Genomic DNA, 15,420 nt, shown 5'->3' with positions numbered 1-15,420 from the left:
ATATGATGTTTTATCCTGATTTTAAATAGATCTGATTTTTGTTCCTCTTCCTTATTTAAACATACTTCAATACTTAAAAGCTTGAATAGATTTGACTTCTCTCTCCCTCATTTTATAGATAATAGTTTGACAGCTTGAAATTCATGAATTTTATTAGATCTAAGTCTTTGATTTTACCTTTATTAAATCCTAGGGACTTTGATCTGGTGGTTGAAGGTGAAGCTAAGTAGTGCTATTATGGCGAGAAAGAATCTACATTTGCTCCATTAGAATGCTTTTAACTAGTGATGGGTTATTGGTTGATTGATTCTCAAACCCCTTCCTTTGGGGCCTTGTTCTCCCGTTCCATCCTGATCAATAGGATGAAAGGTAAACTAAAAAAAAAAAACTTTTTACAACGGTTATTTATATAACTGTTGTGAAAAGTAACATACCACGATAGTTCTTAAATTGCCATGAAATCTTCTACATTTTATGTCGATAGCATAGACGTTGGTCTCAAAACCTCCATGAAAAACTTGTTTTAACCGCCGTTAAATGTCTTTTTTGTAGTAGTGATCATTGCTCCTAATAGTGACCATAAATGCTTGAATGAATTGGTTGCTAATGTGGTGTATGAAACACCTGAGATTGCAAGGGAGCTCCTATGTATTCAGGAAGCTTTTACTGGTTGCCCTCCTGATTTATTGAAAGATGGGGAAGTTGATGCAATTAGAGGTGTAGAAATTAGAGTTGATAATGGGTTTAGGAGTGATGCTATTATGTGTTTAGGTCCTATTTTTCTACATTTTGTTTCATTATGAATTGTACACCTAATTTCTTGTTTTGGAGTTGCCGAGGGCTAGCAATAAGAGATTTGAGAGAGGTTTGAGATTGATTATTCAGGAAGGCAGGCCATCTTTGCTAGGTCTTTTGGAAACAAGGGTGCGTTGTAATAAGGTAGGGGAGTTCTTTAAGAAGTAGTCTTTTCTAGGGGCATTTGGGTGGCTTGGAAATCTGTTGGTTTGAAGCCCTCTATTCTTACTGACAATACCCAGTTTATCTATTTAAAGGTACAGGGTTGTGTTTCAGTTGAATGGATTTATATGATACCATATGTGTCTCCTCATGAATGGGACAAGCAAAGTTTTTGGGAAGAGATTGAAAGGTTTTCCCATGCTAATAATTTGTCATGGATATTGGTGGTAGATCTCAATGATATTAGGGGGGAAATGAAAAGGTAGGTAGGGCTCCAGTTAAAAGGAAATGCGAGCTTTTTAGTGGTAGAATTAATAACTGTTGTTTAATAGAAGTTGGGGCTTAGGGGAATCGTTTTACTTGGAAGGGTCCACTTATGCCTGGTTATTAGAGAGTCTTTGAGCAGTTGGACAGAGGCTTATGTAGTGCTAATTGGAGAGTACTATTTCCTAATATTGTGATTAAGAATCTTATGAGGTTAAGTTGTTCGAGTCACAGTCCCTTATTACTTTGTTTAGAGGATGAAAGAAGGTGTAGGGGGTCAGACCTTTTCATTTTAAGGCTGTGTAGATGTTACATCATGGTTTAGTGATCTTATTAAGGAAAAATGGAGCAATAAGGAAAGTTTTAGTGGAAGTTTAAATGTTATGTTCTCCGAGAGGAATTATTAAAGTGGAACTAGAATGTGTTTCTTCATATTCAAAAAAAGAAAAAGGACCTTTTGGCGAGGATTGATGGTATTCAAAAGAAACTGAGCTCCTTTAATCGACTAGTTACGACTCTTGTTAGATTAGAAAGTGAACCTCAAAAGGAATTGGATGAGGTCCTGAAACAAATAGAGGGCTTTAATTTCAAAAGTCCAGAGGAGACTAGATAAACGATGATGATAGAAATACTATATTCTATCACATTCGTACTTTGGCTATAAGAAGAAATAAGGTGGTGGTGTTAATGAGAGAGGATGGAGTTTGGATGGAAGATCAAGAAGAGCTTTGTAGAATGGCTATGGAATTCTATAGTTCTTTATTTACAGAGGAGTAGGTGATTGGTTTTTCTGATATTAATCCATCTCTTTTCCTATTTTGCCAGAGGAAGATATAAAGTGGATAAATAGAGGACTAATAGATGATGAGATTAAAGCAGCCTTATTCTCCATTGGTGATTTTAAAGCTCCTAGGGAAGATGGCTTTCCAGCTATTTTCTTTCAGAAGGAATGGGCAATTTTGGGGGGTGATCTTTGTGATTTTGTTCATAAATTGTGGAAGGGAGAGGAAGATCTAAGGGAAGTTAATAGTATGCTATTAGTTTTGATCCCCAAAGTAGAGAAACCTGAATCATTGAAGCAGATACATCTTGTAGGACTATGTAATGTGGTCTATAAATGCGTGTCCAAGATTGTTGTGAGCAGAATGAAAGGAGTTCTAGGTCAAGTTGTGGCTCCTAATCAGGTTACTTTTGTCCCTGGTTGGCATATTATTAGTGCTCAAGAGCTAGTTCAGCCAAACAAATGAAGGGGAAGAAAGGCTTTTTTTGCTATTAAAATAGACCTTGGAAAAGCTTATGATAGACTGCGATAGAGTTTTATTGAGAGTATTCTAAAGGAATTAAATCTAGCTAATGATTTTAGAAATCTTATTATGAGATGCATCAATTCAGTTTCTACTTGAGTTATTTGGAATGGGGAAAAGACTGAGAGATTTTATCTCTTTAGAGGTATCCGCTAAGCAGATTCTCTTTCTCCTTATATTTTTATATTGGCAATGGAGAAACTTACTCATTTGATTCAGGAATTCCAAGACAAGAGGCTACGGAGATCAATAGAATTAGAAGAAATGGCCTAGAGGTTTCGCACCTTATGTTTTCTAATGATCTATTATTATTTGGTGTTGCTACAGAAGAACAGATGAGCACTACTTTAAGTTGTCTTAATATGTTCTGTAATTTGTGAAACAGAAGGTGAATTTTGGTAAATCGACTGTCCTTTTCTCTAAGAATATTTCTAGGGAGCCTAGGAGGAAGTTCATGGCTATGTCTAACTTAGTTGAAACTGAAAATTTGGGAAAGTACCTCAGTATTCCTTTGGAATATCATGGAGCTAAGGTAAGAAATTTTGAATTCTTTGTTGATAAAGTGAGAAGTCAATTAGCAGGATGGAAGGTTAATTGCCTTAGTATGGCTGAACGTTGACCTCTGGCTAAGTCAGTCATAGGTGATATGCCAATACATCCTATGATGATTTCCTTGTTACCTAAATCTATTGTTGATGAGGTAGAGAGGTTGCAAAGAGACTTTATTTAGGGCCATGATAGAGAAGTGCGTAAGATCCATCTCGTTGGTTGGGAACAAGTTCAGAAGCCCAGACTTAATGGGGGTCTTGGGATTTTAAATCTAAGACATATGAATGAAGCTTGTTTGTTGAAACTTGCTTGGAAATTGAGAAATGGTGGTGGTAGTATATGGGAGAAAGTGTTGAAATTTAAGTACAATAATGGGAAAGAGCTCTCTTCAATCCTTCAAGTTCCTAAGAATGCTTATGCTTTGGGGAAAGATATTGGAAAAGTTTGGGAATTACTTAATGATCATTCCTGGAGGGGGGTTGTTGATGGTTAGGGTACTTCTTTCTGGATTGAGCCTTGGCCAGATAAGGATACCATTTTGATTAATTACCGTAAAAAAGAGATTGAGGAAGATTGTTTGGAATGTTCTGTGGCTGATGTGGTTAATTCTAATGGTACCTGGTTGTGGAATAAGTTTTGGGATCTCTTGTTGCCTGAAGCTTTAGAAAAAGTACGTGCTTTTTCCCCTCCTAGTGGTGAGGGTAGTAATAAACTTTTGTGGAAAGGTAGTAAAGGGGAGTTCTCCGTTAAGAAGGGATATCTATCTCTTCATGGACAAAACTTGAGGGTGTGGGATGAGTTGTGGAAGTTGGTCTAGAGGTGGAAAGGGCCCGAGAGAATTAGGTGCTTCTTTTGGCTCTTTGTACTTGATGGATTGCAAATAAAGAAGTTGAGATATAGAAGATGGGGAGGAGATGGTAGATGTGATATTTGTAGTTGTCTGGAGATGTCGATTCATGTGACTAGAGAGTGTGCGTTGGCAATGCAAGTTAGGATGAACGTTTTACCTTCTAGTCAAAATTTTCCGAATTTTTTCACTAAGTCTAAAACAATCTAGTTGTGATCAAATCTAAACTATGATCAGAAAATGAGAAACATGCCACAGAGTGTTCTTTTTGGAGTGGTCTACTGGAACTTGTGGAAGTAGAGGAATGCCTGGCTTTTCAGAGCTGAAAAGCTTCGTACTTTGAGTTGGTAAAACGGTCTTGGTCTCAAGCGACGGAATCTGCTGAAGCAAAGGGTGTCACTGAACATACAAGTGTTGGGTTGAGGGAGCCTGTAGATGTATGGGAACCTCCGATGCAAGGGTGGATTAAGCTCAACATTGATGAAGCCTGTAAAGGTGACCCCAGTCTGGCGAGTTGTGTGGAATCCTTCGTGATGAACATAGGGAGTGGATCTATGACTTTTCTCAAAATCTAGGAATTTGTGGAGTTATTGAGGTGGAAAGTTGGGGTATTTTTAGAGGGTTGGAGTTAGCTTGGTTAAGGGGGTTCAATAGAGTCATTATAGAAATGGACTCTGAGATTCTAGCTTGGCGTTTGAAGGGTAAGGGGATGAAGGGGTTCTGTAATAAAATCCATAGGGGAATTTGTTTGTTGATGGAGAAGAATTGGGTTGTTCGTAGCTGCAAAATTAGGAGAAGTCTAATTCTTGTGCAGATGTTCTAGCTAAGATGGGATTTGGTATGGGGGGAGTTTCAGATGTGGGAGGAGATGCCAGAAACTGCTCAAGTTCAGTTCGAAAGGGATAAGGTTACTGTGCGGAAGTTGGAGGATAGATTTGGACTGGTGTGGTTGGTTTTGTTTTGAGCTTTAGGCCTTTTCCTTTGCTAAAAAATTTGGCCTTTCAAAATTTCATCAGTCACAACAACGAAATAATTATAATATCAATAAGCTTCACCTTGTCTAGTGGAAATCTTGGTTTAGCCCAAAAAAGACAAAAATAAAATATTCAACTTATCAGATTAATGCATTTCAAAATGAGAGTACATATATATACAAACAAGATGCAAATGATTCCTTCATAAGTCGTAACTTTCATTTAATTATATATCTTTTAATGCCATGATCTCTTGATTTCTGCCACTTTGTTTGTCTAATTATATATCTTAAATGTCTGCCTCTTGTACTTCGACCAGCTTACAAAACTGAATAGACCCGTCATTATAAGGAAAAGGGTCTTAGCCTCTTAGAACTTGTAAGCTCCAACTTCCAAATCTCCAAGAGCTTCAACTTCCAAATCTTCAAGAAAACTTTATTCTCACATTCATACTCAAAGTTTATTGATCAGACCCTATGAAGCTTCACTGTTCCCTAGGATTGGCTTTGTGCCTTTCCCACGTAGTGGTGGGCAAAGAAAGCCTCCTTTTGGGGGTACTCAAGCCATCAGGGAGATATCACTTTGGAAGAGCTAGAATTCTATCCAAAGCCAGGACTCACGGACCAAGGGATAGTCTCAAGTAGACAATTTCTATGGGGTGTAGGCCTCCCAAAAGATAACAAAGGCATGAAAAGGTTTCTTTAGACTAGACAGATATTAGCTCTCAAGTATAAAGGCAGAAGGAAGCTTGATTGCAAGACCCACCCGTTGATCAGGGACGAAAGTCAGCCTTAGTAATCCGATGGTGCCAAGTGGAAGGGTCGTCGCTTAATGAATATGGGGATCGATCTTGGAACTATGTACTCTTGCGTTGCGGTATGGCAACATGATCAAGCAGAGATTATAGTGAACGATCAAGGGAACAGAACAACCCCATCTTATGTTGGCTTTACTGATACTCAAAGGATGGTTGGTGATGCCGCCAAGAACCAGGCTGCTCTTAAACTTATTAATATTGTCTTCGGTAATTCTCCTTTTTTTTTTTCCATTCATTTCACTACAAAAAATATGAATTTTTGTTATATCTTGCTTTGTGAGCACAAAGTTGCATTATAGTGGATATGGCCGCTAAAAGTGCATTGTGGCCATTGATAAGTATTAGCCACGGCCACTAGGGCAACAACCTAACGACAACTTTTTTCACCATTGAAAGTCAATCTTTTTGTAATGCTTGTTTCTCTCAACTGAACTTGGATTGAAAGAAAATGGAATTTATATATAGCAGCTCAAAATGTGAATAAACGAAGAAGAAAAACTTCTTTAATAATGTTTTTCATAATTTTTTTAATTTTTTCCCTTTTCTTTATATATATTTAGAACACAGTGAGCTATTCAAATATGAGTCTTAGAATTTTCAATTGAGGCCCTAAAAGAAAAGAATGAACTCCAGAGTTAGAATAGTTTTGAATATAAAAAGCTCTGCACCGCAACGTACATATAATAAGGATTTGATCTTTGTGGTTGACTCTATTCATTCACAATTAATTTATTAATTTTGTTAACTTCTAGTTTAACTGACTTTCATAAGAGGCTTTAATTAATTTCTTTGTTTCTGTACATAACGATAACTCCTTTTTTTTTTTTTTACAATTCATTAATAATCTGCAGATGATAAGAGATTGATTGGCAGGAGATTCAGTGATTCCCATGCTCAGAGCGATGTGAATCTTTGGCCGTTTAAGGTTATTAGTGGTACCAATGACAAGCCCATAATTGTTGTAAATTTTAACTCACAAGAAAAGCAATTTCTAGTAGAAGAAATCTCATCCATGCTATTAGCAAAGATGCGTGAGATTGCTGAGACATATCTTAGATCACCAGTTGAAAATGCAGTTGTGACGGTGCCTGCATATTTTAATCACTCTCAACGTCAAACAACCAAAGATGCAGGCACAATTGCTGGCCTTAATATAATGGGAATAATCAATGAGGCCACTGCAGCGGCAATTGCATATGGTCTTAACAAGCAAAATAACTACGACCAGGACAAGGACAGGAACACATTTGTCTTTGATCTTGGTGTTGGTACTTTTGATGTTTCTCTTGTTACAATTAACAAGGGTGACCTCAAAGTTAAAGCAGTTGATTGCGACACACACCTTGGAGGGGAGGACTTTGACAACGGAAGGATGAACTTCTTTGTAAAAGAGTTCCAGAGGAAACATAAGATGGACATTAGTGGGAGTCCAAAGGCCCTTAGGAGGTTGAGAAATACATGTGAGAAGGCAAAACGAGCGCACTCACCAGTTTTTGGGACAACCATTGATATTGATGCCTTAGATGAGGGCATTGACTTTTGTTCAACAATAACTCGTGTCAAGTTTGAGGAATTGAACAAAGACCTCTTCGCAAAAAGTTTAAAAATTGGAGAGGTGTCTTATGGATGCTAAGATAGACAAGAGGAGTATTGATGAAGTTGTACTCTTCGGTGGGTCTACAAAAATTCCTAAATTACAACATGAAACATCCTTCCTTTAACACCTCAGAGCACGGGTTTGGAAGCATTACGGTTTAAGCGATTCATGAAACAAGCCCGTAGATTGAAAATTTCAACATGATTACTCGAGTTACTATTTACTGTTTAAGTTCTAGATTACAGGTCCAACTTCGGGAGGGCATAACTCTTAGCACACACATCCGTTTTAAGTGATCTATCACTTGTTTTAAAGCTCAGGATGTGTACTTTAATCGTGCCAAATTTCATGAGCAGAGTCAGTCATTTGCCATACTTCTACTCTGTCAATATCTTGTTGCTCAATTAGGGATTGCTCATCCCCTAACTTGCACTAACAGTTCATGATTAGAACTTTCCATACATAATACCATTCCATCCATACTCTAGTCATTCCCATACATTATCATAGGTAATTACACAAGCCAATATTATCATTTATCGTCACATACAATTAATAGCACATTTACAACATATATTAGTATATATAGTGTACAATGAAATACAACAAATTTCTCCAAATCTTTTCTTCTTTCCTTGCTTTCACTTTATCATTTGACCTGCTATGATTTGTTAAGGGAGGGTGAGATTCAGGAGAATCTCAGTAGCAAACAATAACCATCCTAAACATACATAGCAAGCTTGACATTTATAACATGCTTGCAACTTAACATCTTTATAACATAATAACATATTTGGAAATCATCATGCATTTATCATAAAACACATAAGCCTATGGCATATTTCAAACACATTCACAATCACAACACATGAGTTCATAAAATCATATAGGGTACTTTTTGGGGTCCTGACTTTTCCAAGACTACTGGGACATGTTCAAGCACCATTTTCTCACCTCAAATAAATCCACATGGCATTATATGACATGCCCAAAGAGAGAGTGATGCTCCTCCCTTATTCTTCCATTAAAATAATTAAACTAATTAATAATATTTATTTCGGAGTGATCTTGACTGAATTCTTTCTACCGGTCCGCAACTCCGAGAATCTATCTCCAGGTACCAATACTATTCATTTATCACGGGGAATCCCTCTCATTTTTCTTAAGTCAAAAGTCAACCCCTAGACATTTGACTTTGACTTTCCCTGGATAGTATGCAAATAGGCTTTAAATTCCATTAAAGCCAACCTCTTCGCTTTCTAGGGACGGAATTATTTTTAAAACCTGTAATAATTCCTCAAGTATTGTTTTTCTCATTTTCTTCCAATTATTTGAGGCCTTCCTATCCTTAAATAATTCATTTTAAATAACATTCCAAATCAGTCAAAACCCTGGGAATTTCACAAATTTCTTCTAAGGGCATTTTCATCATTTTTAACCTCATATAGGCCTATAAACGCTATTCCTATTTTTTTTAAATTTTTCTGAAGTGTTCAGGCCTTAACCTGCCATTTGCCATTTTCTAGGATTTTTCTAGGATTTTTGGGCATAATTTCCATTTTTGCCCTTAGTAGCCTGAAACTTTACAAAATTACGATGTTGCCCTTGGTTTGGTTTAACCTCAAAATTCACCTCATTGAGGCCTCCAACATAACCTTTAGCCTACATTATCTCTATTTCTTATTCCTGGGTCCTAGGACTTCTTCTGAATCTCTAACTTCCTCTTTTCTCAGTCCCAGAAAACTTTCTTTTTGCGATTTAGTCCCTAGGAATCCTACTATCCTTCCAGGGAACCTCTGGGACTCCTGTCATAAAGGGTCTGGAAGTTTGCCCAATTCAGACTAATTCTGGTACTTCTAGGCCTAAAATTTAGGATGTGACAATTCTCCCCCTCTCAAAAGAAATTTCGTCCTCAAAATTTCTGAGTCAAACCTCTATTCTTACCCTTAATAAGAGGTCAATTGAAGAGAATATCCCCACTTATACTCAATTTTGGCCTCTTTAACTTTTTAACCTTCTATTATACCTCATTACCAGGTTTCAATCCTGGAATCTTTACTTACATAGCTTTTCCTTTCTTACTTGTCTGTCATTTATACAAACATGGCCTTTGCTTTTACGTATTTTATCATTGCCGCTCACACTTTTCCTATACTTTAGGCCCATTCTTTCACAATAATGCCATAGCAGTATACTCACCTTCATGGTCTTTCACTGTACCATGGCATTCTAGGTTCCTCTAACATTGCCATTATCTGTTCTTTTCAGCATACTCTGCCTTTCTCATCTTTATCTTAAGGGTTGATCTCCTTTCTTTCACATTCTAATTTCCCATATAGCTTGCCTGAATGCATAACCTTTAGGACTTATAGCCTGTGGTTCCCTTAATTCTTACTTTCCTTGATAGGGATTTTACTCATATCGGGCTTTGCTTGAACCAGTGCTCCGTTTATACCTTTGTTAAAGCTTTTACTAGAACCTCTGTTCTGTTTAAACAATTTCCAGAACCTTTGCTCTAATACCAAAATGAAACATCCTTCCTTTAACCCCTCAGAGTACATGTTTGGAAGCATTACAGTTCAGGCGATTCATATAGATTGAAAATTTCAACATGATTACTCGGGTTACTATTCATTGTTAAAGTTCCAGATTACAGGTCCAACTTCGGGAGGGCATAACTCTTAGCACACACATCCATTTTAAGTGATCTATCACTTGTTTTAAAGCTCAGGATGTGTACTTTAATCGTTCCAAATTTCATGAGCAGAGTTAGTCATTTGCCATACTTCTACTTTGTCACTATCTTATTGGTTGATTAGGGATAGCTTATCCCCTAACTTGCACTAACAGTTCATGATTAAAACTTTCCATACATAACACCATTCCATCCATACTCTAGTCATTCCCATATATTATCATAGGTAATTACACAAGCCACATTATCATTTATCATCACATACTATCAATAGCACATTTATAACAGACATTAGTATATACAGTGTACAATGAAATACAACAAATTTCTCCAAATCTTTTCTTCTTTCCTTGCTTCCACTTCTTGCCCTTCTTCATGCATGCTTTCTCTTTATCATTTGACCTGCTATGATTTGTTAAGGGAGGGTGAGATTCAGGAGAATCTCAATAGTAAACAATAACCACCCCAAACATACATGACAGGCTTGGCATTTATAATATGCTTGTAACTTAACATGTTTATAACATAATGACATGTTTGGAAATCATCATGCATTTATCATAAAACACATAGGCCTATGACATATTTCAAACACATTCACAATCATAACACGAGTTCATAAAATCATATAGCATAGAAACATGTCATATATGTAAGCAAATACCAAGCACATAAGAGTAAGGTCAAGTTTGCTACTTTGTGTCTTTAAACTTTCTCTTTACTTCTTCTTGCTCTCTTTTGCTACCAACCACTAAGGTTGCTTTCTTAACCTTTGGAATTCATCTTTCTCAATGTCTCATGACCCTAAATGCATCAACACATCATTTCCTTTCATTCATTAGAGCCATGGTAATCAACAACATCAATACTTTGTTTTCTTTGAGCTATATTAGCTTCTAACTTTTGAGCTTGATTTCCAACCTTCCTAAAATTAATTTCACATACTATTCCCACACAAATTTTCATGTAGAATCCATTTCCAAGCTCAAAAATAATCAAAATAAAACTCCTCCCTGCTCAACTTGATCTGGCCGAACATAGGGTCTTAGGGCTCAACATTCCGCTTTCAATTCTAATACTTTCAAACTTGTTTTCTCACCTTTACCCCGTACAATTTTTCATTGTAAACACATTGGAAGCATTAAAATCATCAAAATCCAATCCTAGCCCCAAGAACCAACCCTAGCCGAAATATTACTTAAGTTACACAGTCATGAAATTCAACCAATTTCAGCATAAAACCACTTGATTCATGTTCCTTTCAAGGCTTTGAACATTATTCTAACATCAATTTCATCTTCCCCTATTCTTAAGAATTCCATGCAGTATGTCCCTCTCGAGTTTCAAGCTCCCAAAAATCATTAAAATCCATAACCAAGTTCAAGAACAACAGGGGTAGTAAAAACTACGTCAAAAACCATGAGCATACCTTGTTTTGGAGCTTGATCTTGTATATGACCACTTGGCCTTTCTTTCTCCCTCTTCTTTCTCTCTCTAGAAACTATTTTGCCAGAGCTTCCCCAAGGTTTCTATGAGCTTGGACAAAAATGAGGGGTAGGGAGGGGGTATTTATAGAAAACAAGACTGAATCTGCGCCGTTAATCTTAAAAATGTGTGGCTTGATCTGGACCGTCCATTTTCTCTTTTAATCTTGTGTGACAATATCCTATGACATCATGCTTACATAATTAATCCACATGCTTTTAATCCAACTGTACACGTGTCTTGCATCTGACCGTATACATGTCTTGCATCCGGCCGTACACGTAATACCTTCTTTTCCCATCTAACCATACACTTGTCTCCTTCATATTCCTTCGTCATTTTGGCATTAAGATAGGGAGGGAATTAATATAAAATTAGTGCAAAATACAACCCTTAGGCATTCCTCTACCTATCTTGTCATTCTGCACGTATAGGGTACTTTTTAGGGTCCTGACTTTCCCGGGATCACTGGGACATGTTCTGGCACCATTTTCTCACCTCAAATAAATCCATATGGCGTTATATGGCATGCCCAAAGAGAGAGTGATGCTCTTCCCTTGTTCTTCCATTAAAATAATTAAAATAATTAATAATATTTATTTCAGAGTGATCTTGATTGAATTCTTTCTACCGGTTCGCAACTTCGAGAATCTATCTCCAAGTACCAATACTATTCATTTATCACGGGGAATCCCTCTCATTTTTCATAAGTCAAAAGTCAACCTCTAAATATTTGACTTTGACTTTTCCCGGATAGTATGTAAATAGGCTTTAAATTCCATTAAAGCCAACTTCTTCGCTTTCTGGAGACGGAATTATTTTTAAAACCTGTGATGATTCCTCAAGTATTGTTTTTTCCATTTTCTTCCAATTATTTGAGGCCTCCCTATACCTTAAATAATTTATTTTTAATAATATTCCAAATTAGTCAAAACCCTGGGAATTCCACAAATTCCTTCCAAAGGCATTTTCGTCATTTTAGCCTCATATAGGCCTCTAAACCTTATTCCTATTTTTCTGAAATTTTTCTGAAGTGTTCAGGCCTTAACCTGCCATTTGCCATTTTCTAGGATTTTTGGGCATAATTTTCATTTTTACCCTTAGCAGCCTGAAACTTTACAAAATTACGATTTTACCCCTGGTTTAGCTTAACCTCAAAATTCACCTCATTGAGGCCTCCAACATAACCTTTGGCCTATATTATCTCTATTTCTTATTTCTGGGCCCTAAGACTTCTTCTGAGTCTCTAACTTCCTCTTTTCTCAGTCCCAGAAAACTTTCTTTTTGTGATTTAATCCCTGTGAATCCTACTATCCTTCTAGGGAACCTCTAGGACTCCTACCATAAGGGGTCTGATAGTTTGTCCAATTCAGGCTAATTTTGGTACTTCTAGGCTTAAAATTTGGGATGTGACATAACATATATTAAAGGAATTCTTCAATGGAAAGGACCTATGCAGAAGCATCAAACCTGACGAGGTTGTTGCTTATGGTGCTGCTATTCAAGCTGCCATGTTAAGTAGGCAAAGAAATGAAAATTTAAATGGAATTGTCTTCAGAGATGCCATCCATTGTCCTCAGGGTTCACGAAACGTGAGCATTCCTACAATAATGTGTGTTGATGATTTTGGTACTATTGTGGACAACCAAATAAATGCACGTATTCTTGTTTTTGAGGGTGAAAGAACAAGAACTGAGGATGACAACCTGCTGGGTGAGTTCATGTTGACGATTCCCCTAGAATCAAGGGGTGTTCCTTGCTTTGGAATTTTCTTTTCTGTTGATGAGAATGGCATCTTAAATGTCTCTGCTGAGGAAACAAGAACAGGGAACAAAAGTGGGATAACCATAATTAGTAGAGAAAGAATATCAAAGGATCAAATTGAAAGATTGATTCAAGAAGTTGAGCAATTCAAGGTTGATGATGAAAGTACAAGTAGAAACTTGAAGCGAAGAGGAGTTTGGAGATCTATATGTACGAAATCAAATCTCTTAGAAATGATGAGGAGATTGACACAAAGCTTTCTCGAGCAGACAAGCATAGGATTGAGTATGCCATTGAAAAGGCCTCACGGTTGGTTGATGTATAGCATCTTGCCGAAGCTGATGAGTATGAGCATCAGAAGACAGAGCTCGAGAGCATCTTTTTTCCTATTATATTGAAGATGAGCCAAGATTGGGATGATGATGTGGCTTCTTCATCTCTCTCTGGTACTGCTTCCGATAATAGTGAACAAAAATGGAAATCTATAGTAAGAAAATTAGCAAATCTTCACATATGACAGGTGCTGCTGTTTTTGTGATGACCTTATTTAGTGTGTTTGTGGCTTTTTTTTGTTTTCTCGTCAGACTTATGAGGACTTGATTTGACTACGGTTAGCTAATTTACATTCTGTGACTTTCTCATATATATGCATCACTACTTAAAAAAGACTTTTAACGTCGCAAAATAACGGTGGTTAAGCAGAAAAACGACGTGGAAAAAAAGGCGGTAGCATTTTTGTAAATAAGTTGAACAATGAACACACTTTCCACATCGGTTTTCAATTTTTCTGTGAGTATCATCTTCTTCTTTCATTCTTTTCAATTTTTCTGGGTTTGTTGAATGTTTTGGCTTTGAAAATCTGTTGTATTTAAAATGGGTTTGTTAGTTTTACATTGTGGTTGGCTTGTATTGTTCATTTTGTATTTTTTATGTGGTTGAACCGTTGATTGGTGGGCATTGGACGTGAAAAAACCTTAATTCCTTCTTATATACCGTGTACTTGATGCATTCTGATTTTAATGAAGTGGTTGACGGCATCTCATTTAAGCTGATATAAATACTTTACCTATTTTCTTTTGAAAATTAGATTAGAAGCACGTGAGGATCTATCAATAATGCGATGTAGAATTATGTCAACCGCATCAACTTATATATGACTGAATTATTCATTCGGTTCTAAATATAAGACCCATTTTGTAATATAGTTACATTACAAAATGGTTCTTATATTTAGGATTAGAGGAGTATTAGATTAAAATCATTGCCGAATCTTTCTCCCCAGTAAGGAAGCATTTCTTTAGTTATATTGTGGTTAAACACTTGACACGAAGCGTCATAATGAATAATATCTTAACATTCAAAGGGGTTTGGGACCAACCTAAAAATGATACGGGGAAAAATAAATTATGTACTAATTTGGAAATTTATATAAAATTATGGATACCAAATCATTAATATTCTTTGATAAAAATATAACACAGAAGAATTAAAATAACCTTCAGTGTGATCTTCTCATCCATGGACTAGAACAGAAATTAGAATAGAAATTCAAGACTTGATTCGGGAGGAAAATATAATTTGGGAAACAGAATTGAGAGTTGGGGTTGGCTGCTTCTTTTGAGTCATTATTATCATCGAATTGTTATAAAGATTTGATATGATACATGCACTTGTTACAGTCTGGTTAATTATAATTTATTTGTTGACAACATGACATGTAATTTATAGTGAGCTTTGATTTCGTAGCTAGTACTGTTTAACACAAAAAATGGTCCCTTACCAAATGGCCCACCATAATATTCTAGCTTCACGATAAAAGGGGCTGCAATTTGAAACCTACTTTTGTAGGATGCATAACTTTTTTCGGTCCCTAAATATAAATACTAATATAAATTTGGGATAATCTTTTATAATTTCAACCGGTTGTGAATTAGCTCCTTATAGATTTTTTTTTCATATTCTTATATTTTCACATGTTCTAATGAGGTCTTTGTATTTTTTAATTTTTTATTAATTTAATGTAAACTTAATTAAATTGATGATATTGAAATATAAAACATCAATAATGAATTTAAATTAATATTATATAATTGAAAAATAAGAAATATAATTCATTAATTCAAATAATTAATTATAAATCAATTACAATTATATTTCATTCTTATAA

At 36.1% G+C, this 15,420-nt stretch overlaps 1 pseudogene; it reads left to right on the top strand.

The window, feature by feature from the left end:
- Positions 1-287: 287 nt before the first annotated feature.
- On the top strand, positions 288-13,770 carry LOC114749672 (heat shock 70 kDa protein 18-like; annotated as a pseudogene).
- Positions 13,771-15,420: the final 1,650 nt, after the last annotated feature.

The sequence above is a fragment of the Neltuma alba genome, unplaced genomic scaffold (assembly GCF_004799145.2).
Source record: "Neltuma alba isolate B1F8T4 unplaced genomic scaffold, ASM479914v2 tig00006110_pilon, whole genome shotgun sequence".
NCBI lineage: Eukaryota > Viridiplantae > Streptophyta > Magnoliopsida > Fabales > Fabaceae > Neltuma > Neltuma alba.
This window is presented reverse-complemented; position numbering and strand designations above follow the sequence as displayed.